At 40.5% G+C, this 23825-nt stretch overlaps 1 long non-coding RNA gene across 1 annotated transcript in view; it reads right to left on the bottom strand.

Moving 5' to 3' along the window:
- The window catches only part of LOC119776734, a 34546-nt gene extending 19289 nt beyond the window's left edge, over window positions 1–15257 (bottom strand). The window contains exon 1 of the long non-coding RNA XR_005279813.1: window positions 15118–15257. This is a non-coding gene — a long non-coding RNA (uncharacterized LOC119776734). The remainder of the gene's footprint in view (window positions 1–15117) is intronic.
- Between the last annotated feature and the right edge of the window lie 8568 nt (window positions 15258–23825).

The raw sequence follows: 23825 nt of genomic DNA, 5'->3' as shown, positions 1-23825 counted from the left end.
GCTCACTATAAACGCGACATGTGACTCCAAACTGACTCTTTCCCCGTGAGATTAACACATTTTATTTTGTAATTTCCTCCAAAGCTGATGTTATGTACTTTGTTACCACATCTCTATTCCTGTCAGACTTATGAAATTGCTGCTAAATTGCTGTATAGTCTGAATAAATAGCCCTTGGCTCTATCTCAGTCGGAGCTACGCTGCCCCCTGCAGGAAATCGTCCCCACTGACTTTCAATCAGCGCTAAACGTCACGACCTCGTCCGACATAACGTCCAGTTGGATGTCGGTGTGTTCTGGCCTTAACTCATTTGAATCTCTGCATTTCTTTCTACAGTAAGCTCTACATTAACCATAAAGTTAAAACAAAAGTTTAAACAGAAAAGGATGATTTGTTTGTTATTTATACACAAGAAGTGCAAGATCTTAAATGCTAAAACTGATAAACTTGTTTTTATTTGAATTATTTCAACATGTTTACAAAAACTGGAACAGAGGTGACTGGGAGAATCTGGGAACTCTAAAAAGACGCTAACATTCAGGTGTCTGGATGTTCCTGAAAGGCTGGATGGGCTGAGGTTCACCACACTGCCAACATCTGAGGGAGTAAAGCTCATCTACAGATGACGGGAATTTAGGGATTTCATCACCTACTACTGTACATAAAATTATCCAGAGATTCAGAGAGAGAAGAAACCAAAACTGAATCCCTGTTTGATGCTTTGCGTCAGTAAGTTCCTCTGCACAGGAGAAATTTAAAACCTCCTCCATGCAAAGTGAAACCAACACCACTCAGATGTTACTGGATTTGCTGAGCCAGAGCTCATCTTAGATGGACTCAAGCAACGACGAGAAGGCTGCTGTTATCCCGCCTTCTACATTTGAAACTGTTTTAGGAAAAGATGTATGTTGTGCCCTCCTATAGAAAGAGGGTAAAGGCTGCATCATCAGCATAAACCTCAAAGTAGCATCTATTCCAGGGAGCTCCCTGCTGATTTCCCCATGAAGCACCAAGCCGCACTCTGCATGCTTTACAGCAGCGTGGCCACTGGGCGGCAGGATGGAGCAACTGGACAAGGCCCATTAGGAACAAATGGAAAGAATTTCACCTGTTCAGGTGAAAACCTCAGTAACTTGTTTGACTTTCAGGCCTTCATCCTGGTCAAGATGAGAAATCAGACTATCGCCGCCTCCGACTTCATGCGTGACATCATAGAATGAGGCATAGACTCAACTTTGTCTTTCGCTTTGAAGTAATCGACTTGGAAAAAATCACAAGTCGTTAATGCTCTAGTCTAGAGAGGGATAAGAATCAAAATAAATGTTTAAACTTAATGTATGATTTCAGAAAATAAAGACTAAAATAACACAAAAAGAGAGGAAATGGCAGCAAGTAGAGAAATGAAAAAAAAAAAAACATAAACTTCCCAAAATCTGTCTCATTTCTTTAAATTTGAACACTGATATAAAGTGTTTCCAACACGTCAAAACGATGCAAAAGCTGATCAAGGTTTGTTATCTAGTCTAGAGGAGCAGTTACGTGTTTTTTAAGCAGATCTATCGGCAGACTGTAGGTGACCGCGTAGCAGGAAGACTTTAGCTGTTTCTTAGCTTTCCAGGAGAAAGTCAAAGTTTTTTTTAAACCAAGTAACTTTTTTTAAATAATCAGCTTTATTTTTACTGGTTCGCATCTCTGTTCCTTCTGCATCGGTTTCTTCTTTAACATCAGGTGCAGAATGCTGATTAAGAGGCCGTAGTTTCTTGTTTTCACACCTCTTAGCTAGCATTACGCGGTTGTGCTTCATTTTGTTTTTCTCTTCTAACGATCAGAAAACATTGAAAATAAAAACCCAACCTACTAATGTGTGCAAACGTCTCTGTGTTTTGTTGTCAGTAGTTCCTTTCTTGTTGCCATTCAAGAGACGACAGTTTTATGGGTCATAAACAGCAGCTTCATGATTGGGTTCAGGCAGGGCATTACCCGCTACATTTAGCCACGTCTGTCTGCGGCCCGCTCCAGAACCTTTGCTCCTCCACCCCCACAGACAGAACATTTAAAGCTGTTGGCTGCTCATATTTGCCATTCTGGTTACATTTATTATAAAGGGAACTGTTTACTGCCCCTTTTTCCCATTTCAGTGAGGCATGACTGACACTGAGACGGTCTTCGCAGGTGATGGCTAACTTAATCAGGTTTTCTTTCACTAACTGTCATAGAACGAGAAATACCTCAGAAAGAAATGACCAGTTGAAAAGAGGAGGGTCTGAATCAATGTCCACAGTTTTTACTAAATATAAAAGACTACAGGGTAAATGCAGTAAACATGTGTGACAGTATTTAAGGGGGGGCTTTATTTTTAGGATGGGTGAAATTAAAAATGCCACAGTTTGTCCAAAAAAAAGGTTCTTCTATAACTGGACTGGACGAGACAAAACCCTCTGAAAAGCGATCCCTGCCAAGCTTGGATCCGCTAGCATGGTTCTTCGCCTCCTACTGGCGATCTATAGTACTGCTGCTCTCTTGAAGTAAACAAGCAAACTAACATGGTGAAGCCGTAACATTCAGGAAGTCTCCAGAGAATCAGGCGAAGAAGGCAGCCATTGGTGAATTTCTTTGACAGAGTCGGCTTTTGGGAAGTGGATACGACAAACGATAGTCTAATCAACGATAGTCTAATCAACGATAGTCTAATCAACGATAGTCTAATCAGAGCTTCCAGACGCAGGAAACAGCGATACACTTTGAGGTTCATCTCACTGCTAAGCAGAATCATCACTGGAAATCGTGTGGCGCAGTAGTGAAGCTAGGATTTTAAGGAATGTCTGAAATTTCCTGATTACAGAGGCGGACTGTAAGGAGATGATGCGGTCTGCTCATGCGCTCTTTGTTATCTGAAAATCGAGCCAGAACTGAACCGCGCCGAGCCCTACTGGTGAACTAGCACCATGGTAGAGTCAGTTGTGTCTGCTGCGGTCCTGTTCAGTTGTGCGTGCCATGTACACTCAACAGTTATCTCGGTTACCATGCTGGGACTGATCTCTGCACCTTTTATACAGGGTAGAGGAAATGGGGCTAAAGGATGCTAAAGTGACAGAAAGATAAAAGCTTGAGTCATGGTATTGCAATGGCCAAAGGGTAAGGGTTTGAAAGTGAAAGTTGATTTTCAGATCGTTGAAAACTGTTTTTGCAACGTCTTTTCAACGTCTATTATTGGACTAAAGTGGGACAAAATCAGACCGACCAACACAGCCACATTTTCAACAACTATTCCTGGAGTAAATCAAGATTATGACGGACCGACCAGGTTTAGCCTAAAAACCAACATCTAAATGACATCTGGTGTTAGGGAGAAAGCATTTTGTTAGGTAGAAAAAGCTGAAATGTGACGAATAGAAGGAAGTATTATGAATGTCAGCAGGTTTGGAGTCCAGTGTTTGGACCGCTGTAGCTACCAGATCTGCTTCGGTCCTGCTTCATGCCAATGATGTTATGCTACATGATTAGCTGAACGCTGCCACATGATGTAAAAATATATGGTTTCCCAGACAACGATACAACAATGCATCATCTGTGTGTCGAGTTGGGAGCATCTGCAATTAGTGTTGCACTGATACTGATACCAGTATCGGGCGGGGCCCCAATCCAGCATTAAAATGGTGGTATCGGTATCGTACCAAAAAATAGGGCATCGATACCATCTTGACAGCCAAAAGTTTCTTCAACTCTTGTCACCCATTCCAGGTAGGCAATAACAAGTTCTACTGGATTCATTTAGTTTTAGTCTTTTTCCTGCTTCTAAAGGAAGGCAGCAGCTTGACATGAAGCCATGATGGTGATTATTTTACATCCAATGCAGTTCTTCATATATACACACACACATCAATTTCAAACAGATGGTATCGGTATGATATCGGTATCAGCTGATACTGCACAGCCAGGTATCGGGTATCAGTATCGGGTTAAAAAAATGGCATCGGCACAACGCTATCTTTATTGTTATGACCGATGAAGTTTTACCTGATTGATAACAAAACTGAAAAAAACAATGTGTTTCTGGTGAACAAAGTAACTGTTACACCATGATATAAAGAGCTGGGTAACGCTGTGGCTAGCTGTGCTCAGTAGCCAACAGGTTAGCCTCTGTTAGCTCGCTTAGTTAGCCAAATTAAGCTAAACTACTTTTAACTTTGTGTCAACAACAACAGTTTGTTTTCTACAAGTAAAATAACTGCTGTTTTCTTTGTCTAAAATATCTATGGATTTTTAAGATGTTTTATTTGTCCTCCTCTGCCCTCAGATCTTATTTAAAAGGAGCTCTGAGAGTTGCTGTGTCACCTTGTTAAAGAGCTCAGTCCGTCTTAGAAGGCAGTTCTTTCCTTCAAGGCTGAGAATGATTGTTTTTATTACTTTTAGCTACTTTAGATCGCAGAGGAAATGTAAAATAATAGCAAACATGGGGAATAATATGTTGAGACTACAGGAGAGATCAGACTTTTATGAAATGGGTGCAATACAGTTTGTCCGAGTAGCTGTTACCACGTGATGATGTCATAAGAAAGGGCGGGGCCCTGAGCAGATCTGGTACTTACATTGTTTGTTAGCAACGGCATCAGGATCAAAGACTTTATTGTGCTTGGCGCTAGCAGCGATATCTCAGGCCGATTTTGTTCCTGAACGTAGCTTGAGGCAGAGAGTCACAGGTCATAGCTACAAGTATTTCATTGAAATTATATATTTTTTCCTAAATAATAGATCAATTCAAATTAAATTATTAATTTTATAGAAGAAAACTCCTCATTCTCAGACTCATCTCAGTCCCACTCATCCTCTGGCTTATTCCACCACTAGCGTCCGTGTCCTGGGAGAAGACCACATTTTTAGGTTACTCATCCAAGCAGATTTTGATTGACAGCATCAAAGTCCTCTGCCGGGGCCCGAGCGCCATTCTGCTTCATTCTATCTCTATTCTCCTATTCTGCAGAATCTGTTAGTTCAATCTCTAACGTTCTGCTCTCTCTGCTTTTTCTCATAGGATGTGCTCTCTTCATCCTCTGACATGGGAGCTGGCTTGGAGCTCGTCTGCCTGGCTGTGTGTTTCCTGGACGGGGCCGCCTGTGGAGCTGGTTGCCTTTTGTATCTATGCTTCTTTTTCTATGTCTGCTTCTGTCTCCTTGAACCCCAGTGGGCCTCAGCAGATGGCCGCTCACACTGAGCCTGGTTCTGCTGGAGGTTTCTTCCTGTTCAAAGGGAGTTTTTCCTCTCCACTGTCGCTACAAGCATGCTTAGTGTGAGGGATTGCTGAAGAGTCAATGAGTCGATGCAATCAGCTGGTTTTCCTTTGATAGAAAAGTTTTGAAGAGTATGATTGTGTTTTCTGCATAGATAAATTCAATATTTGCTAATTGCAGCTGTTCTCTGTGTGAAACTTTCCAGGTTGAAATATTTTCAGTTCTAAGCAATCAGGGTTCGCATGACTGCGTGCTTTTGAGAAATGGCCTCATGCACGCTCTCGCATGCATTTGATCGTTGTTCAGACATCATGTCTGAGCTTCAGTATCTGGTATTACTGGACAACACCAGTAAGGCACCATCAATCGGATTCTTTCCTGGAGGTTTTAGTGTTTAAAGCTCAGCTGTGATGTGCTCAGAAAATGCTGAAGAGAGAATCGTTCTGAATATTCATAGAGCGGAGGAATAGCTCCTGTTCTCTGCCTGTGTTCAGAATAAAACCTGCTTTCTACCAACACAGCAGGAGTCGGGGACTTGTAGAGCCGTTAGCCTAACGAAGGCAGCGCCGGCCATTCCTCGCCGTCTGCTCCACGTTTTATGGCCAGAAAATACCAGGGAGTCTGACAAGTGGCCTCATGTACGTTCTCCGCTAAAAGGGTTATTAGAACAGAGCCAGGTTCAGAGAAATGGGGCCACTCTGACCACTGGGGATCCCGGCAGCAATAACACACTTCAGTTTATTTCACAAATTAGGCCCTGAGAGGGGCTGGCACGGCTGCAGCGCCTAGTTAAAGTGATGGAGGTGACTCCCAGCCATTGATTTTCCTTTGCGCCCCCGGCTTCCCGCTAGGCCACCTCTGTGCTCCCTCCTGGCTGAGTCTAGTCGCTCCTGCTCGCCTTTAAATCACATTAAACTGTAGTTATGCTTCAGCTATGTCTGCTAGACAGCCATCAATAATGCAGTTACCAAACTGTAATCACCTCCTACAGGACTTTTTCAAGTGCGCATTGGGATTAAAGTTGAAGACGTATAAATAGAGGACAACGAATTCAAATCAGTGATTTATCTTCGTTTCATAAATGCAGCAATGATACAGATGAAACCAATCAGACCGCTAATGAAAAACGCCTTATATGGAAAATAAAAACACGTTAAAGGTTAGATTTCTCTTCTAAGATGGATATTTACAGGGTAGGAAGCCCCCCCCCCCCCCCCCCCCCCCCCTCTGAAGACCACCGCCACTGATGAGTAATGACGCCTATTTTTCTTTCAATTTACTCTCTATAGTAAAGGCAGCAGACTGTGACACTTCATTACGGTAATTAGGCTAATTTAATTACAGTCTTTCGCAGGTCAGGCAGGAAGCCGCTGATTGATGGCACGGCTCCTGGATGCTAATTTTTTTGAAGAACATCGCCGCTCCAACGCCTCAATGACGGCGTGTTGGTTGGCCCGAACCTCTGAGGTCAGAGCCCGGTTTCAAACACGGATGGTTCAGCTGAGTGGGCGTCGGCCTGTGGCCGCGCTGGCAGTCGAGCAAATCGCAGTTTTATGGACATTCATTCCAACAGTTGCAAACCTTTTGATAAGAAGAAGAAGCGAGAGCGGCTTGAGTGGCGCATCCCACACAGCCCGGCACTTTAAACACAGCCTGAGCAACTTTAAGAGCTTTTGGCATTTCAAGGCTTTTATCAGGATCTCCTGATTCTCCGGCAGGCCAAGCACCGCTGCCAGGGTGTAAATAAAGCCTTAAACAAGCACCCATCGGCACGGCAACCATCCTGAATTAAAGGCTATCTGTATATTACGGCAGGGCTGTCACTTTATTGCTGAAATCAATTTGGCAGGGCCCTGGAGCCAGAGGGATATGGCCTTGGTCTGAGTGAGGTTTATCTAAACGGAGCAGGCAGAGAGAAACACTGAGTCTATAATGAACTCCACTGTGTCCAATAAAGCCTTTTATTTCCCCCTTTGTACACCTGAAACATGGCAGCTTTCAGCTCTGTGCTTTTACTGACACAGGAAAGCAGCGGCTCCTCTGTACTCAGATACCTGAACAACTCCAACCAATCAGGAAGACAAATCATCATTCAAGTGATTCCGATCCTTTCCTCATTAAAGCGGGCCTCACCAAGCAAATCCCATTTATTGTGACCTTTAGAAGAAAATAAGAAAACCATCCTACAGAACAAAACAGAGACATGAATAAAAAATGATATTAGAAAAACACAATCTTAAATAACAAAAGGGCAAATATTTTATTCTCATGTTTCCAAGGTAACAGAAAAACTTCATTAAAGATGAGTTTTTCAGAAGCTGTTGTTCTTCCTAAATTTAATGTTGATCATTCAGTTGGAGCCTGTTGTCCAACAGACTAGGTGTCATACTGCAGTCCATAATTAGGTCAATGGCCGGACTCTGGAGATGTGGACTGGAGGTAATTCAGCCAATTGATTCTGGGAAGTAGAAACATTTCTAAAAGCTGCAGGATACGAGCCTGGAGGACTGGAAAAACCGTCTCTTACCCCTTTGTTTTAAACCAATGGCTGTTTAATAGAATCTCTGGTGTCTAGTTGGGGGATTTCAGGCATCCATCGACCAACTGATCAGTTCCTGTTGGTGTTTGAAGCCATGACCCTCAGCCTTAAATGGCCAAGCTCCATCTGATATCAGAGATCTGATTGTTCCTTATGTTCCTAACAGAGCACTTCGCTCTCAATCTGCAGGTTTACTAGTGGTTCCTAGAATTTATAAAAGTAGAATGGGAGGCAGATCTTTTAGTTATCAGGCTCCTCTCCTGTGGAACCAACTACCAGTTTTAGTCCGTGAGGCAGACACCCTGTCTACTTTTAAGGCTAGGCTTAAAACTTTCCTTTTTAATAAAGCTTCTAGTTAGAGTGGCTCAGGTTATCCTGAGCTATCTCTATAGTTCTGCTGCTATAGGCTTAGACTGCTGGAGGACATAGGGACCCCTTTTTCATCATTCTGCTTCATTCTATCTCTATTCTCCCACTCTGCAGAATCTGTTAGTTCAATCTCTAACGTTCTGCTCTCTCTGCTTTTTCTCATAGTAGCTTCATCTGGTCTGTTCCTGTTTGGCTGTGACTCCATCCTGGAGAGAAATATCAGCTGTGCTGCTGCCATCAACACCTTTGTTTCTAGATGTTGGAGCTTGGCCTGTTTTCCAGTGTAGTCCTGTTTCTCTGACTGTGACTAACTGGATGTGCTCTCTTCATCCTCTGACATGGGAGCTGCCTCGGAGCTCGTCTGCCTGGCTGTGTGTTTCCTGGACGGGGCCGCCTGTGGAGCTGGTTGACAGTTGCTTTTTGTATCTATGCTTCTTTTTCTATGTCTGCTTCTGTCTCCTTGAACCCCAGTGGGCCTCAGCAGATGGTCGCTCACACTGAGCCTGGTTCTGCTGGAGGTTTCTTCCTGTTCAAAGGGAGTTTTTCCTCTCCACTGTCACTACAAGCATGCTTAGTGTGAGGGATTGCTGAAGAGTCAATGAGTCGATGCAATCAGCTGGTTTTCCTTAGATAGAAAACTTAAAATCAATCTGATTGGATGATCTGGTTGAATTTTCTCTGTAAAGTGACCTGAGATGACATGATGTGAATTGGAGAATCTGATTTTAAAGTACATGTTCCACAGCTACCTTATGGTGCCTTAGTTCTGATTTAAAAGTCTGGTCAAAGGAAACAAAGACAAACGATCTGGAATAAGTTCCAAGGCTTCTACATGTCTGTGGAGTTTTTTCTTGAGTTGAGGAGTAATTTCAAATTACATTTGAAATAAGAAAAAAGATTTGCATTGCCTTATTTCAAGTCTAGAACATCTAATTATCTTATTTTAAGTGTATGAATACTACTATTACATTGGTAGATCATTGCACACATCTGCTCAAATTAAGGTTATTTTAAGAAATGTCTCCTTATTTTTAGATATTTTTTGCAGTAAAGTTGGAAAATTTAGTTTCATCTGAACAGATAGAAATATAGAAAACCATGAAATCCTTGCTTGATTGTTTATTTACTAAATCCTGGTGTTTAATCATCTCAATCTCTTCTTATTGCGTTGCAGTTAAACTGATTGAATTGACAGAATTTGATCTGAATCTATTCACTACAAAAAAATCTAAATCTAAATGTAGTAAAGTAATTAAGTAATTTTTACTTAAAATAAGTGCATTTGTTCTTGGCTTGAGGAGGCATAGTGAATACCCGTTTATCCCTTTAGTTTTGTACGAAAAAAATATAGACTTTAAACTACCTCAACGGGGGTGTATCACTTTAGTCATGTAGAAAAAAACTATTAATTACCTTCTTGTTGGTGTTTTTTGAAGCGTATGATGATCTGGCCTTAAATAGTTTTTTTACATGACTAAAGGGATCCACGCCCGTTGAGGTAGTTTAAAGGCTATTTTTCGTATAATAATAAAGGGATAAAGGTAAATCTGACATCTTACTCAGCGTATTGACTATAGGAATGCAGATCTGGCAGAATAACGGTTCTGTTTTCAGAGCTTTATAGCAGCAGATTAGGGACCTTTATATCAGTCTCTGATGAAAGTAAAGTAACTTTGGATTGTATGATTTCTTTAAATATACAAAGACATTTTTCAAACAAACTTTTTCATGATCACCAGCTTACAGTCTTATTGGCTACAGAGGAACGACTTCCTGCTCTGGTCACAGGAATAATGCTTGGGCTTTGCAAAGCAGACAGAAGGAGCTGGATATCCTTTGCTAAAAAAATGTTAATCTAAGAAAGTCAACTTTTCTTAAAATAATTGCAATAATTGCAGAAATGTCTACTTATTTTTAGATAGTTTCTGCAGTGAAGTTGGAAGATTTTGTTTCATCTGAACAGATAGAAAAATAGAAAACCATGAAATCCTTTAGTAGAAAAGGTTTCAGGTTAATCTCATCTGTTTGAGCCACAGATCCTTTAACTCTGCTGGGCTGATTTTATTACATCAGAACAAGGATTTGACAATATTTCATGGTTTATTTACTAAATGGTTCTTCCTCTCCTGCCGTTTAATCATCTCAATCTCTTCTTATTGCGTTGCAGTTAAACTGATTGAATTGACAGAATTTGATCTGAATCTATTCACTACAAAAAATCTAAATCTAGAAAAGTAATTTTTACTTAAAATAAGTGCATTTGTTCTTGGCTTGAGGAGGTAAAAAACAAATTTTACAAGACAATATACATTTAAAATAAGAAAACACAATTGCATTGTTTTATTTCAAGTGCATTTTATCTAAGTATCTTATTTTAAGAGTAAAAATACTCGTTCCATTGTAAAACCATCTCATTTACCTGCTCAAATTAAGGATAAATACACTTAATGTAAGAAATTCCTACTTATTTCTAGATCGTTTTTTCCAGTGTTGATAGATATTTGAAGGACAAAAATAAAAAAATGACACTGATTTGCAAAGGGGGGGGCGCTCTGTTTCAATGTTTGGTTCCATTTTCACAGCTTTATAGCAGCAGATTAGGGACATTTATATCAGTCTATGAGGAAAGGAAAGTAACTCGGGATTGTTTCATTTTATTTTAAGTAAAGAAAGAAGTTATTTAAACAAACTTCCTCATCATCACCAGCTTCAGATTCTACAGAGGAACGACTTCCTGCTCTGGTCTTTGCAGACGACCGTCAGCCCTAAGCTGACCACCCAGATGAATCTCACACGTACAGATCAGGTAATATTCTGCACTTAAAGCTGGCATTTAAGAAACATTCTTCCACCACAGGCAAAAATGCTGCATAGCGTGGCATTTCCAAGTGGATAATACAACTTTCCTTAAATACAGCTCTCATCTCAGAGTGCTTTTTAGATGCCCTTAGTGGAGTCAATTATCTCCCCGCACTTGCTATTACTGAGACACTCCGAGCACCTCGCGCCTTAAAAGGTCCATGAATCACGCTTTCTGAAAAATGTCACATTCTTAACCGCCTCTCAAAATGTAGACCCCGTGATGTTAGCCACGCTGCGCACGTCTCGCTTTCGCTTTTTTTTAACTTACATATGGCTCCTTAATTTGCAAGACAAGGTTGAAAGAAATATTTTCTCTGATCATAACAACGTGGTATATTAAAATGCAGATGATCAAAACTAACGTTTGGAAAATTATCAAAATGATTTTTTTTTTCATTTCTGATAAAATAAATGTCTTATTTATTTGTCATTATGTTCTGTAAGCAGTGAACGCCGGAGTTTTCCCCCTCCATGTGAAGGTGGGAGGCGGATTCAGATTCACTTAAAGTTGGACAGACAGAGCAGAAAGGAAGACGTTTCCTCTCAGGCTGAATGTTTTCCCCTGGAAAAACAGCCTGAAAAGCTCAGAAATATTCTCTTACAGAAAAAACTCACACCCTTAATTTCTGCGCATTCAAACAGAAGAAAATTACAGTGAAGATTTTTTGTGTGTGCAAACTATCAGACCAATTAATTTGAGTTATTTGTTCTCAACTTTCCAATTTTCTCCCTGAAGAATAAAAATAAAGTGAATAGGAAATGAGCTCGTTATGCTGAGATGAAGCTTTGAAGCAAATCTGCTGCAAAATGCTGAAGTTCTGCAAGTCATTTTAATTCAAAAGCTTAAAATATTTACTAAGTCGTCCAAATAACTGATCAGACTAAAGCGTGTTTCCCACTGAAAAGAGCAGAGTCAACATTAGGCTCCCTTCCCATTGGCTAATAAAGCTGGTCTAACCCCTCGCTGGCAGCATCACGCTGAGTTAGCGTTGATGATGTCACCAGAGCGACAGAAATCAGGGCGTAGTCAGTGATCTTTATTCTCTCTATTATCTGTCTGAATCCGTCTCACCAGAGCTGCTCCACGTTTATCTATTTCTGCTTCTTAGATCAGAAGCAACTGGCGCGGCGTGTTGACGTCCGTACGATGCGTTCAATGGCATCACGTAATTTAGCGGGTCGACCCGGCTCTGGTGTTCCCACAGCATGCCGATCAAAGCGAGGTGATTTTAATGCGGGTCGCCGTCCGAGTCATTTAACCCGTGGAGACACTAAAAGCCCATTGTTCCCGGGTTTAAACGGGTTTTTCAGCCAATAGGAAAGAGGTACAAGACTAAATTATATTTGAACTTCCTTCATTCGGTCAAAAGCAACTAATATGTGATAATTGGACCTTATTTAAAAATAAATAAAATATGATTTTCATTTTATACAAACTAGTAGATAAAATAACATCTGTTAACTAAAGAACTGATTATTTTTATTGCATTATTATTGCTTCTATTCAGTGCCACACAATGAGCCTCTGTTTCCTGCCGATTTAAAGAATCAAACATTCCTTATAACTGAGGAATAAATCAGAATAAATCTTCTAAAAATGTCTCAAAGTAAGTTAAAATATTTTATCTTTGTCCTCATTTTGTAGAATATTGCGGTTATAACTACATCAGCAGGATAAGTTGCAGCGAATCAGATTATTTTCTGCTCGGCAGAAAGCTTCTCCGGTCATTAGTTTCCGCCGTCGACGTCCTCACCTGTACAGGATTCTCCACCAATAATTAACAAATAGATTTAAGGTTATTTTAGCTTTTTAGGTTCCAACCAATTCATTCTTCCAGTGTCTGTTCATTCCATGTAAAGAAGCTGAGACTTTCCAACCAATAATCATTAAATAAAATAGACTTTATTTACTAACTGTTGCTTTTTTAAACGTCTAGTATGAATAGATAATACGACATCATCAGTGTTAACAGTGATACGCAAAGTGAATTCTGATAGGTTTTTATCCAGGGAGCACTTAACATTTAGAGAGCGATAACCTTTCAGTTTTCCTCATAATCGAATGCTTCAGTTTTGTGACTCAGCATTTCCAACATGTTTCTTCTAATTGACTTGCTCTGCAGCAGCATCAATCAGCCGCTAATTTCCACCCAGAAGAGGCTGAGCCAGAAACAATAGAGCCTGTTAATCCTCTGCTGCTGCTCAATGCAGAGAGAAGCCTTCTGCTAAGGATGGAGCCTTCAGAGTTAAAGCTGATTAAGCCTCATTATTTAGGTGCTAACAGGTTCCTTTGCTGAAATAAAGGTTTGTTTGGCTTTAATATGTTTGTTTTATCCTGAAACACCGAAAACGTGGAAAAAGGTGTTAGATTTAAAAAGGCCATACAGGCCAGAACACCGATCCAACAGAAAATGGTGACGTTTAGCCTCATTGATAGTGATCCTCTTTGAGCCTCACAGAGACCAGAATAAGGAGGAGCAGACAGAGCAGGTTAGCGCAGCGGATCTCTCTCACCTCTTTATGGAAAAAAGAAAGAAAAACTTGGAGAAACTTCCCAGATCTCTCTGACAATCACCATAGAAACCGTCCCACGCCGATTATTGCTGCGTTTTTCCTTTCTTTAGACGTAGATCTCATTATGTGTTTAATAGATGAACAGAACTGACACATTGTCACATGACACATTATGTTAGATGTGCAAATATCACTTTGTCTGGATTGCGTACCTGGAAAAGAGACTCCAGACTCTAAACCAACGAACATGGACTATATCATATCATTGGGCTTTCTAGCAGCAAAATCTATAATATTGTTGAACTGGAAGGAAAGAAACTAGAAATGCTTTGATGATTAGAACAAAGACTTTTTGGAATTAGTGGATATGGAACAGGCGCCATAATCCCAGACAATCAACCACATTCCAGATTGTCTGGACCTTGGTCCACACTGAAAATGTATTACTTTTGTCTAACTTTTCATAATGTTCCAGTCAAATGTGGGAAATAGTTTTAATGTGTGTATAGCACAGAGAAAGAAGTAAATAATGTGCACTGATCTGCTCATGCTGCCCAGTTGGAGCCTCTCTATACGCAGTCAGTCAGTGGGACATGGAAGAAAATCTGATCAGAGATTAAACAGTCGTACCAGCCGGTGTGTTCAGGCTGCTCCAAACTCAGAATGCATGAAAATTTCACCGGTTTACCAATATAGATGTTAGACATTGTTGGAAAGATTAGATTCTCCACAATTCAACAACAAAGTTCATTTTATGGATAGCATGTCGAAATATAAGCATGACAAAGCAGCCACAACCACAACAAAACATCAACTTTGAGTCATGTTTATACTGATGCAGCTTGGGCTGTGTTCTACTCACCCAATTTTCATCTATATATTCAGAAACTAGAAGGTGTTAGCTTTCAAATAATGTATCATGCCTGTAATTTGGGTTTACAATTCCTAAATAATTTGGGATGCAAATTATGGCAAGAATTTCCCAAAAGGAGGTGGATGTTATTAAGGTCAAATGCAAACAGTTTTATTTGGTATCATTAATGGACTAAATAATCAATCAGTTCTTCCACTTTGATGAGAAAAACAACGATCCTCCTCTTCCTATAGGTGCTACATCCTTTCCCTCGACGTCATCAGAGGCGTTAAAACATTAAAAAAAATATTTACATAGTAAATGTGACTTTTTCCCCTCCAATTAATACTTTTATTCTGAACCACTCTAGAGGTCGCTTCAGATTATTATTTTTGAAAAAAGAATTTCCATGACCAAGTTGTAGTTTAACCTTTAATGTAATGTATAGTTCTTTTATCCATCTAGAACATTAACATCTGTTAATTGCAGAGTGCCTAATTTAAAGTTGACCCAGTGGGCGGATCAAACCAAAGCAGGGGTGATATTATCCATAATGACTTACGATCTGGTCGATAGTTTGGTTTATGCTGCTGTTTTTGAAACAGCTCTGCTTCAGGGAGACGTTGGTTTATTTGATGAACTTCAGCTTATTGCTCATTAGGAAATAAAACCTCTGGTTTCAGATTGCTTGTTTTGGTTCTTCTGGTGGTTTAAAGGTCTTAATTCCTGCACCACAGGCCGCTTCCGCTCACCTTAGACGACGATGTGTCACACTCCTGGCAGATCCAGCCGTATCCGGTCTGCTTGGGGGACTTTTTCAGCGGGGGGTCCAGACAGCCGAAGTGATAACAGAGCTGGCACTCATCACACCTGGAGCACAGGAACAGGAAGGGTACGTGTTACGTGTCACATAAATAACGCCGCTGCCCTCCTTCAATCAGGCCAGTGGTTCTGCAGCCATGATGGATGGCAACAAGGCGGCGAGCTGTCACCCAGGAGACTGCTAATGTATTTCTACCTCTTTAATCACTGTACTGCTTTACACAGCCCAGCTCTGTTCTGGGGATTTTCCAAGTGTCTGATAAATACAGGTCTTGTTAGTGTCGGAGAAAAGCTGGTTCCGTCGCCCAATGCTGGGCTGGTTTTATTCAAGTTAACACAACGTGGTAGAGCTTAAAGGATGCAAGGAAAAATGGCTTAAATCAGACAAATATACAGAAACATACACAAGATTATTTCTATAAAGATCCAAAAATTGTTTGAAGGTAAACTATATAAAATATTACACATCTCTTTGATTGAGTGAGTCGACAATAATTCAGTTTTTTTATGGAGGTATCGGAAAAAGTAGGGGGAGGAGAAATAAATCCAGCATGTTTGGCTTTTGGTTTTTCTTCCTTTCTTCTCTTCTTCAGACGGTTCAAACCAGCTAAAATATGACTGGCAGACATCTGCGGAGCCGATTAAAGTCAGACATTTTACTATTCATGAAAAATTAGTATTTACCAAACAGTAAATACTGCTGGTGAAGATTCTCAGTCACCCAGATCACAGTCCTTCTAAAACAGTTGAAAAACAATCCACTGGACGTTGTTTCAAAGTTTGAAGAGTTTTATTTTCTCTACTCTTTATTGCTAATAAAATAATAACCTCTATCTGTAATGAAGGAGGAAATGTTTTCACTGTAGAGTTTGTTGGTTAGTAAGGTTCCAGAAAAAAAGGATTGTTCTAAAAATTAAGACTAGAGATTTTGGATCAGTCCAATTTGAGGCTGTTTCTGAACGTCCTCCTTAATCACTTTATAGTGGTTACACCATTTTATGGCGCCAAACGTCTAGTGGATGAAAAAGTAGTGGACTCCAAATTTCCCACAAAGCAGCTTGAAAAGTAGTGATCAGCCATGGTCAGTCGGGCTGCGTCTGACCATCGCCCTAACCCCTACATCCCTACATCCATATATAGAGCAGGACTTTAAAATTGACTTTATAGTGAACTCAGTTAACGTGGACAGATGATCACTACATTTCGCTCCTCGGGGGCCATGTAACTCCGCCTCGCCACACGAGGCCTGGGTCATCTTTGTTATTAGTCGCCGCCATGGTAGCTACCAGATCTGCTCGGGTTCTGCTTCATGCTAGTGACGTTACGCCACATGATTGGCTGAACGACATAGTGGTTGCCCAGACAGACGCTAACGCATCTGTAGCGTTAGCGTTTCTAATTACAGATGAAGTTTTACCTGATCGATAACAAAACTGAAAAATAAAATGTTTATGGTGAACAAAGTAAATCTTAGACTGTGATATAAAGAGCTGGGTAGCGCTGTGGCTAGCTGAGTTCAGTAGCTAACAGGTTAGCCTCTTTTAGCTCGCTCAGTTAGCCATATTAAGCAACACTACTTATAGCTTTGTGTCAACAACAACCGTTTATTTTCTACAAGTAGAATAACTGTTTTATTGGTTTAAAATCTTTACAAAAGTCCATTTTTGTAATGTTCCATTTGTCCTCCTCTGTAGAGCATGAAACAGGCCTTGAAAGTCAGCCCGAAACTGACCCGAGTCCGAAAGAACCAGGCCCGTGCCCGGCCCGTTATGATTGACAGCTTCGTAGAGCCCGACCCGTTTGCAGCCCGACATTTTTCAATTGTGCGCATATCACAATCAGTCAAGAATGAATCATTTTTGCTGTATATTTTTACTATTTTTATTCAGAATAGTTAGCCTAGATGTCTGAACAAGAACTTAATTCTAGGCTTAAATATATTCTCTGACCAAGGAAGTTAAAAGAAAAAATAACAAGCATCAACAAAAAAACAGCGGTATTTTATCTTAACATGACGCGCATATAACGGTTTAAAGCCCGAGCCCGGCCCGAATGAAATAATAAAAAGTACAGCCCGAACCCGCCCGAACCCGACGGGACCCAAGAGGTCCCGCCGGGTTCGGGCTAATATTCCCTGCTCTACTCCTCTGCCCTCAAATCTTAATGAAATGAATAAAAATAAGCTGAGACTGTTTTGTCACCTTGTTAAACGGCAGAGCTCAGTCAGTCACAATGAATGTTTTCTACTTTCATCAACTTTAGATCGCCAATGAAATGTAAAATAATAGAAAATATAGGTAATAATAATAATAATAATACATTTTATTTGTATTGCACTTTACATTTAAAAAAAATCTCAAAGTGCTACAAAATTCATAGTTAAAACAAAACCGTATAATAAAAACGGTATACATAGTTAAAATGAGACATTACAGTAAAATAACATACGTAGTAAAAACAAAACAGTAAAATAACCATAAAACCACACAGATAAAATACTAACTAATGTTCATAGGCTTTTTTAAATAAAAATGTCTTGAGGCCTTTCTTGAAGGCCTCCACACTCTGTGGGACCCTAAGGGACTCTGGGAGGCCATTCCAGAGTTGTGGGGCAACTGCCTGGAAGGCCCTATCTCCCATTGTGCAGAGCTTGACTCTTGGCTGGTGCAGTCGGTGGGTGGAGGTGGTGGAGCGGAGGGTTCTGGAGGCGGTGTGAGGTGTGAGGAGTTCCTTGAGGTAAGCCGGGGCAGTTCCATGTATGCACTGGTGAGTGAGGAGGCAAAGTTTGTAATCTATTCTGTGTTGGATGGGCAGCCAATGAAGGGACCTGAGGACTGGAGTGATGTGTTCGTGTTTGCGCCTCCTCGTCAGGACCCGGGCAGCACAGTTCTGGATGTGCTGCAGCTTTTGTAGACTTTTGCCAGGGACCCCGACGAGGAGGGCATTACAGTAGTCCAATCTGGAGGAGACAAAGGCATGGATTAGCTTTTCTGCGTCGGGTTGGGAAAGGGAGGGGCGGAGTTTGGAGATGTTTCTGAGGAAAGAGACCTTGCAGAGGTGACGTATGTGGGAGTCAAACGTGAGATGTGGATCCAATTTGACACCAAGGTTTGTGACAGATGAGGACAGAGGGATGTTTTGACCGAAGATAGGGATACTGTTTAGGGAGAAGGACTTGGTTTGGTGTGGGGTGCCAATGAGAATGGCTTCTGTTTTGCTGCTGTTGAGCTGTAGAAAGTTTTCAGCCATCCATGTCTTTATCTCCTCCAGGCAGCAGTGAAAAGCAGATGGCAGAACTGTGGGAGAAGTGGAGTCCATTTTTATGTACAACTGGGTGTCATCTGCATAACAATGAAAAGATACCTTGTGTTTTTTGATTATCTGACCGAGTGGGAGCATGTAGATGGTGAAAAGGGTCGGCCCAAGGACCGACCCTTGAGGCACTCCGCAGCTGACTGTATGGGGTGATGAATTGGACTGTCCTATGGCAACAAATTCGGACCTTCCCGTGATATATGACTGGAACCAGTTGAGTGTGGTTCCAGAGAGTCCAACTGTGGTCTGAAGACGATGGAGTAGGATGGTGTGGTCAACGGTATCAAAGGCAGATGATATAATATGTTGAGACTCCAAAATAGATTTGATCCTTAAGAAACTGGTGCAAAACAGTTTGTCCGAGTGGAGTTTCCATATGTTGACATCATGAGAAGGGGGCGGGGCCCCGAGCAGATCTGACCACAATAAATAAAAGCCTAGGCTTTATCCGAACATCCGCCTTAATCGCTATATAGGACACTATATAGTGATAACGGCGTTTTTGAACATCAGAGGATAAAAAAGTAGTGGACTCAAAATTTCCCACAATGCACCTTGAAAAGTAGTAATCATCCACTGTCTCCAGACGAGCAGATATATCCCAGAATGCTTTGTTCCTGGCAGAGCATTTTTGGCAGCGCATTAGGATAAATCTTTTCTTTTAGAATTTTTTGAGATGTTTAAATGATTTTAAATCACAGAAACTCAACCATCCTTTTGTAACATCAGACATTCTCCTTAATCCAACTGGAAAAAAAGTGCCCTAACTAATTATTTTCTATTAGCCTGGTTTCTTTCTGATATTTTTCCTTTTTTCCTGAATTCCTTACTCTGCCCTTCTGTCTGCAGTAATGAAGATGAATAGTTTGTGGTTGACCTCCCTGGCCGTTCCTGTAATCAGGTTTTCATCAAAGATTGTGAACCTCCTCCATTGATTAGAAGATAATTGGCTCTAATTGTAAAGTGATTGTTCACCAGTCTAATGAAGGTTATAGAGAGGTGGTCAGCCTCATAAATGAGAAGAAGAAACGTCTGCCTTCTAAGGCGTAACAACTGAATCTCATGGCCATTTATTTTTCACTGATTAAATACTTCAGATATTTACAGTTACCGTTTGTTGTGACCCACCTACTGATAAATTTAAGGGTTATTTTCTTTTCAAACCAAGACAAGGTGTTATCTAAAATAAAGCTAGACCGTTTGGCTTCACAGGGATCAAGATGACTCTTTGTTCACGTTAACTTTTTAAACTCAGTGTAATTTCTGCTCTATCATAACATGCAGCTGAATGGCGTAACGACACAACAATTGGCCTGTAAGCAGCATTCTCTGGGTGGGCCCCATATGAAGAACAACATGTTATAAAGGTTCAGGATACGGCGACAGTTCTATAAATCAGCCAAGATGATACAATTATGCAATTCTCAGTAGCATATGATCACACACAGAATAATAGTGACTTCGCACCTTGAATGGAACCATTAGTGACAGCGCACCTCCACATGTTAGCATTAGCCATGGGGCTACCCTGAGCTTCACAGCCCCCTCCTCCCCCACGCTCTCTCCATTCATCTCCTGGTTGCCATCTTTACTTACTGCAGAAACGTCTACCTCTCCCTCTTCGGTTCTTTGAAAGAACATGTTTATTTTGGGAAGTTTTTTCTGTTCTTCCAGCAGCTCTTCTTTCCTTTTTCTTTTCTGGAATCCGCTTAACCTCTTAACATCCACCTCATTTTGGGTTATCCTCACCTATTCCGCATGCCCAAATGGAAAAGCAAATGACATCCGAACTGTAAGCCTAAATTACATGTGCTATAAATTATTTGAAAGCTAACATCCTCTAGTTTCCTAACATATAAATTAAAATTAAATGACTAGAACACAGACCAATCTGCATCAGTTCAAACATGACTGAAAGTTGTTTATTTTTTATTCTCGGAAATGATTGGTCTTTTTTGAACAGCAGTAATAAATACATTGTTGAGAAAAGGTAAGTTTTATTGTATTATATTTGTTCTACATCATGTCAACCACAAATGCAGAAAATGTTGGACCTCTATCTGTAACAGTTCCAGAACTGTGGGGTTTGGAACTTTTGGCTTGGAGCTGCACGCAATGGCTCCACCTGCTGGTAAAGATTTTATGGTTGCCCGCAACCAAAAACTACTAAATTAGCAAAGATTCCCAAAGGAGTAAATCATGGTAATCTAATTAAAATTAAAATAACTCAAATTGGGGAAAAAGTTTAAACGATTAAATGTGGCCTGTTTAAAATAAGATCTTGTTCCTCTAAAAGTCTGCTAGTTAATGACTTGATTTGTGATTATGGGGATTATGTGAGCATCAATGAGGCAACTTCTTCAAGCTATTTACATTTTTACATACCCAGGAGGAGGAGTGGCAACAATCTTTCAGTCTGACTTACTGATTACTCCCAAAACAGTTAATACCTACAACTATTTTGAACATTTAACCCTTAATTTCCCTGATCCAAATTTTAAAGCAAGAAAACCTCTTCTTTTTGTAACTTTGTATCGTCCACCAGGTCCTTACTCTGAATTTTTAGATGAGTTTTCAGAGTTTCTTTCTGATTTGGTATTAAATACTGACAGGGTCATCATAGTGGGAGATTTTAACATCCATGCTGACATTGAAGGCGATAGCTTAAGAGCAGCCTTTAATGCTATCTTAGACACTATTGGCTTTGTTCAAAATGTGAATAGTCCCACGCATTCTCATGTTCATACTTTGGATCTTGTGCTGACATACGGCATAGAATGTGAGAAATAACAGTATTTCCTCACAACCCTGTCCTCTCTGACCACTTTCTAATAACCTTCAGGATTACTTTAACAGAGATCTCCTCCCCCAAAAGAAGGTTTCACATTAGCAGATCATTATCAGATAGTGCAGTTATAAATTTTAAAGAATCTGCTTCACTTTCTCTCTCCTCTGTGTCGCTGAGCAGTGCTGCAGAGTGCAAAAGCTTAGCTTATTCCCCTTCACAGGTTGATGATTTTGTTGATGGGGTTGCTAGTTCTCTGCGTATTGCCTTAGACAACGCAGCTCCTTTGAAAATGAAAACCGTTAAAAATAGAAAGCTTGCTCCTTGGTTTAATGCAGAGCTGCGTACTTTGAAGCAAAATTCTAGGAAACTGGAGAGAAAATATCGCTCCACAGGCCTGCGAGAGTCCTTCCTAGTCTGGCAAAATAGTTTACTGCTGTATAAGAGGACCCTTTGTAAAGCAAGAGCAGCATACTTCTCCTCATTAATAGAGGAGAATAAGAATAATCCTAGATTTCTTTTTAATCCAGTTGCCAAACTCACCCAGAGCCATAGCTCTGTTGAACCGTCCATTCCACCTGCTCTTAGCAGCAATGATTTTATGGGATTCTTTATAAATAACATTGATCTTATTAAAAATAAGATCATAAGCACTCCTCTATCCGCAATTGTACCTGAGGTAGTCATGGAATCTGAACTGGGTTTAGACTGCTTTGATCCAGTTGAACTCTCTGAATTAGCAAAATTATTGTCTTCATCTAAGCCTTCAACTTGTATGTTAGATCCAGTTCCAACCAGGTTATTTAAGGAGGTATTCCCTTTGATCTCCTCCTCCATTTTAGATGTGATTAATCTATCTCTGTTACAGGGATATGTACCTAAAGCTTTTAAGGTTGCTGGAATTAAATCTCTGCTTAAGAAACCGTCTCTTGACCCAGATGACTTGGTCAATTATAGACCTATATCTAATCTTCCTTTCTTATCTCAAATTCTTGAGAAAGTAGTTGCCAAACAAGTTTGCAATCACTTCCACCATAATGAACTTTTTGAAGAGTTTCAGTCTGGCTTTAGAGCTCATCATAGCACTGAAACAGCTCTGGTGAAAGTCACTAATGATATTCTCATGGCCTCAGATAATGGACTTGTATCTGTGCTCGTCCTGTTGGATCTTAGTGCTGCATTTGATACAGTTGACCATAATATTCTTTTAGAAAGACTTGAATATTTTGTTGGAATTAAAGGAACAGCTCTAGACTGGTTTAAATCTGATCTATCTGATCGAATTCAGTTTGTTCATGTTAATGAAAGATCTTCAACACGCTCAAAGGTTACCTGTGGAGTACCACAGGGATCAGTGCTAGGACCAATTCTCTTTACTTTATACATGCTCCCAATTGGTAGAATTATTAGACAGCATGGGATTAATTTCCACTGTTATGCTGATGATACCCAGCTATATCTGTCTATAATCCAGATGAAGCTAACCCATTACATAGATTACAGGCATGTCTTGAAGACATAAAAACCTGGATGACTCTTAACTTTCTGCTTCTGAATGCAGACAAAACAGAAGTTATAGTCTTTGGACCAGAGTCTCTGAAAAAGAAGCTGATTAGTCAGTCACTTCATTTGGATGGGATTAAACTGATTTCAGATAATAAAGTAAAAAATCTTGGTGTTGTTTTTGATCAGCACCTGTCATTTAAATCCCAGATCAAAGAGGTTTCTAGAATTTCCTTCTTTCATCTGAGGAACATTGCAAAAATGAGCAATCTCCTGTCCAGGGGTGATGCTGAGAAACTAGTCCATGCATTTGTTACTTCAAGGCTGGACTATTGTAATTCTTTACCATCAGGAAGTCCATAAACTGTAGTTAAAAGCCTTCAGCTGATCCAAAATGCTGCAGCCAGAGTTCTGATGAAAATTAAAAAGAGAGATCATATCTCTCCTATCCTGGCTTCTCTTCATTGGCTTCCTGTTAAATCCAGAATAGAATTTAAAATCCTCCTTCTCACATATAAAGCCTTAAATGGCCAAGCTCCATCTTATATCAGAGATCTGATTGTTCCTTATGTTCCTAACAGAGCACTTCGCTCTCAATCTGCAGGTTTACTAGTGGTTCCTAGAATTTCTAAAAGTAGAATGGGAGGCAGATCTTTTAGTTATCAGGCTCCTCTCCTGACATAGGGACCCCTTTTTCATCATTCTGCTTCATTCTATCTCTATTCTCCCACTCTGCAGAATCTATTAGTTCAATCTCTAACGTTCTGCTCTCTCTGCTTTTTCTCATAGTAGCTTCATCTGGTCTGTTCCTGTTTGGCTGTGACTCCATCCTGGAGAGAAATATCAGCTGTGCTGCTGCCATCAACACCTTTGTTTCTAGATGTTGTAGCTTGGCCTGTTTTCCAGTGTAGTCCTGTTTCTCTGACTGTGACTAACTGGATGTGCTCTCTTCATCCTCTGACATGGGAGCTGGCTCGGAGCTCGTCTGCCTGGCTGTGTGTTTCCTGGACGGGGCCGCCTGTGGAGCTGGTTGAC

Source organism: Cyprinodon tularosa, unplaced genomic scaffold, assembly GCF_016077235.1.
Source record: "Cyprinodon tularosa strain WSP-4 unplaced genomic scaffold, ASM1607723v1 ctg952, whole genome shotgun sequence".
NCBI classification, from domain to species: domain Eukaryota; kingdom Metazoa; phylum Chordata; class Actinopteri; order Cyprinodontiformes; family Cyprinodontidae; genus Cyprinodon; species Cyprinodon tularosa.
Note: the sequence above shows the minus strand (reverse complement) of the source record. Positions and strands in the feature narration are given on the sequence as shown.